At 25.0% G+C, this 3,876-nt stretch overlaps 1 long non-coding RNA gene across 1 annotated transcript; it reads left to right on the top strand.

The window, feature by feature from the left end:
• LOC111212050 lies at positions 1-913 on the top strand. The gene is made up of 2 exons (XR_002662837.2): positions 1-117; positions 863-913. It is a non-coding gene; the product is annotated as an uncharacterized LOC111212050 (long non-coding RNA).
• Positions 914-3,876: the final 2,963 nt, after the last annotated feature.

Raw genomic sequence — 3,876 nt, 5'->3', positions numbered from 1 at the left:
TATACTAGTTTTTTCTAGCCCCAAAAATCATTATCAATTTGTTCAAAGCACTTGAGATGAAGAAACTCTTTGAAATCGCGAGTCCCATTATAGCTACCTTCATCATCATTGCAATAGGTTTGAATATTTAATTTTATGCAAAATATGCATTTTGATATAATATTTATTAAAATTGTCACAGTTTTTAGACGGAAAAAATCATCACAATTTAACGTTAAATTCAAACCTGGACAGTGACATAAGGACACTAACATAAACAATAGGCTTACAAATTTTTCATAGTTTAATATTTTTGTTTTGGTTTACTTATTGAATCTACTAAGAGAAAGCAAACTCTATTATTACATTGGTCCTCGTTATTCTAATAAAAATAATAGGACAATGTAAAAATTATAAAGTATATTTTTTATTTAAAATTTTAAGTAGTTAATTTTCTTCGACTATAATTTATTTTTATTAATTAAAAGCAGTTTTGAAATATAATATTATATAACTGAACCAATATATATATAATATATTTCACAAAATAGATGTTTTTAATTTTTTTAACCTTTATATTTGTTTTGATTAGTAACTTTTTAGTGTTTCAGTAAACTTGTACCATTTTCATTGTTACCAATCACAAAAACAGTATCAAAAGCTTTAATTAAAACGATTTTCTTAGTTTTTTTAACCACTTTATCTTATTGCTTCTTCTTGCTTTCTTTTTGAACTATTATGTAACCACTTACCGCTAAAAGTCTTGTTATGCTTTTATTCACCAATCCAACCTATCATATATTTATAAAATATATAATACTCCTTCACTTTTTTTTGTTAAATATATAACTAATATTTTTATGTCTTCGTTATATTTTATCAGAGTTAATGGCGAATGAAACATATGGAAACAAAAATTGTACAAAATTCTAAATACCAAGGAATATAGTACTCCTACAGGTGTTATTTTAGATAGTGCTCCATGTTCCGGTTCAAGTTGTGTCTATTTGTGCAAGAGAAAAAATGCCAACGGGGTTGGTACTTTTATTGGGCCCAGAAAACAGGAAAAATGTCGCTGCATTTATAAATGTCCTTAATAATCAGAGTTTATGCTGAATGAGAAATTGTTAAAATGATATTTAATAAAAATAAATAAGTAGACTAGAATATGAAGCCTAGTTGATTGTAGTGATTTCTTAATTTTGTAATAATGAGGATTCAGATCAGAATAATATATGTTCATAAAAGAACAAGTTAAAAGAATATTTATGAATATTAACAAATACTATGTGCATTTTCAGTTAATTTTTCTTTTTGATTATGTTAAGCTTGTTATTTTAGAGTTTAGATCCAGAATCTCATAAGTAATAAACTATGAAATGTGAGTAAAGAAAAAAGTATATATTTTGAAAAAGACATACCATCATTAAAATTTAAAGGGTTTTCTAAAAACAATTTTTTTACGGGAGTACCTTTCATTATATATATACTAGGGGTTGGCCCGTCCTACGTGCCGGAAGTTGTAATAAAAAAAATATTTTATAAATATTTATTTAATTTTATGAAGCATTTTAAAAATCATTATACATTAAAATCATATGATTTTAATTATAAACAAACAAATAATAAATAAAATTTTGAGATTGTGAAATTTTGGTTTGAATTAAAATGACAGTAACTTCATTGTTCTTTATTTTCAGATAATACAAAATTAGCAAAATAATTCAGAAAATGTAACATTTATATCTTTTTATTATTTTATTTCACTTTGACATAAGAAAATAAAATCTAAAGTTTAGACAATTCTAAGAAATTATTGCGCGGAATATTAGTTGTGCTTTTTATTTGATGTTAGTGTGTGTAGCATATCTTAATGTTCTCCATCTTTATTTTATTGTAATGATCATTTTTAGTTTACGACACCATGTTATGTAGTAACAGAAAATATTTACTTATTTCTGGTTTTGTGGTGATGAGAGGATAAATGAAAAGTATGACAATTCAAAGCGCAGCGTGAATTGGTATCAGAAATGACTCAATGAGTTTTGTTAAAAGATGTTTCTCTGCCACTGTTGTTATTTTTTGTATTGTTTCAAACCTTCTAGGCGACAACTTTTTATAATAGTTTGTTCCTTGCCTCTTTTACATGCCATAATATGCGCAGACATCTTTTTGTCCTAATCTTCATTAAAATTATTCCGCTAATATTCTACAGTTTTCAAATTTTCAAATTATGTTTTGTGTTATATATTTTTCCTACTTATACAGAATTGATTTTTGTTATAATATGCATTGTACATGGTGTTAGTTTTTAGTGGTTTGACATGACCATTAATTATGATATTATTTTTCTTAAATTAAGGAGCTAATTTTGTTTAAATTTATAATTTAAATTATGTAGAATAATGCTTAAAGATAATTTTAGTACTTAATAATTTTACCGAAAAAATTTGATTTACCTAATTTATTAATAATACGTTTAGACTCATTTTTAACATTACAATTATCAAAGTCTATTAATGAACTCTACACTCTTTATTGTTCTCTAGATATTTCATATTAAACATTAGGATTAAAATTTGTTAAAAAAAAAAGAATACGTCAATTTATTGAATATATCATAATTTTTAATGGGTACCGGTTATGTTACATTGTCCAAAAAAAATAATATATTAAAACACGTTGTCTGAGAAAAAAATTGATAAACATTAAAGATCCATTAATTAGCACACTAAATAGTATTTTAATTTATGGATTAATTCCAATAATTAAATAATATAGTTTTTCCAATAAAGAATTTAAACTTAAAAGTATAATAGTGTTGGGAATTGTTTTTCCGATCTTGTGCCTTTTGATAATCATAAGATTTTTTGAACACAGACACATGTTGTAAGTTTAAAATAAAAGTTACAATCTTATAAAATCTTGCAAATAGGTCTGTGTAGGTATATGGACAAATATCTAATTAAAAATGTAAATATCTAATTTTAAACAATTCTTAGAGGATATTTTGAATATATTCTAAAAGGATATATGTATATATTATTCTTTTTCATTAAATATATTTGCAAAAAATTAGAAAGTTATCCAGTTAAAGATGTTTTGTAATGTCAGAAATATTATGTGCAAATTTATTGAAAGAGTTTAAAAGATGATTATTCTAACTTTTGATTCAATATAATCACAAATTTAATATTGGCTAGACGACATTGACGTAGTATTAGACTAACTATATACACCATAACCTAAGATTTATTGCAATAATAAAACCATATTATGAACCGATTATGTTATATTGCATAAAGGTTAAATACGGGAATATAACCTCTTTGATCACTTAAATGTTATTGTTAGACTAAATTTAAATTTCAAAAATCTGGTTTAGTTGTGCTATTCTAGAAAATTGTTGGAATATTCTAATATAACACATGTAGATTTTATTGTGAATGCTATTCCGTAAATAAATTGTATTAGTGTAAGAGAGCTGCATATCTAGAAAATTGTTTGAAATATCAAGTTATCTCAAGTTAACTAGTATGCCATGTGTTTATGTAGAAAATTGACGATTCCAATAATGAAATATCGTTTGTTTCTTCGTCACGTTCGAAGTTGCTTCTTCAACGCATCCGTATTTCTTCTTAGATTTGTCGGATTTGCAGTTGTCTTATCCAAATTCCTATCTTGTTTCAATCTTTTTAATGTTTAACTTTGCTTGTATTATTGTACTCTACCTTTCTGGTATCGAGCTTTAAATTAATGGAAGATTTGCGCACAAAAAAAAAATCTTTTGTTTGTATGCTGATGACATGTTTATCTTTATTAACCAATAAAGGAGAGAAACATGTGGTTTTATCCAATTTGGTGGATGAGTTCTCCTTTTCCCGAGATAGGTTTGGT

This window comes from Brassica napus, chromosome A1 (genome assembly GCF_020379485.1).
Source record: "Brassica napus cultivar Da-Ae chromosome A1, Da-Ae, whole genome shotgun sequence".
Taxonomy (NCBI): Eukaryota; Viridiplantae; Streptophyta; class Magnoliopsida; order Brassicales; family Brassicaceae; genus Brassica; species Brassica napus.
Note: the sequence above shows the minus strand (reverse complement) of the source record. Positions and strands in the feature narration are given on the sequence as shown.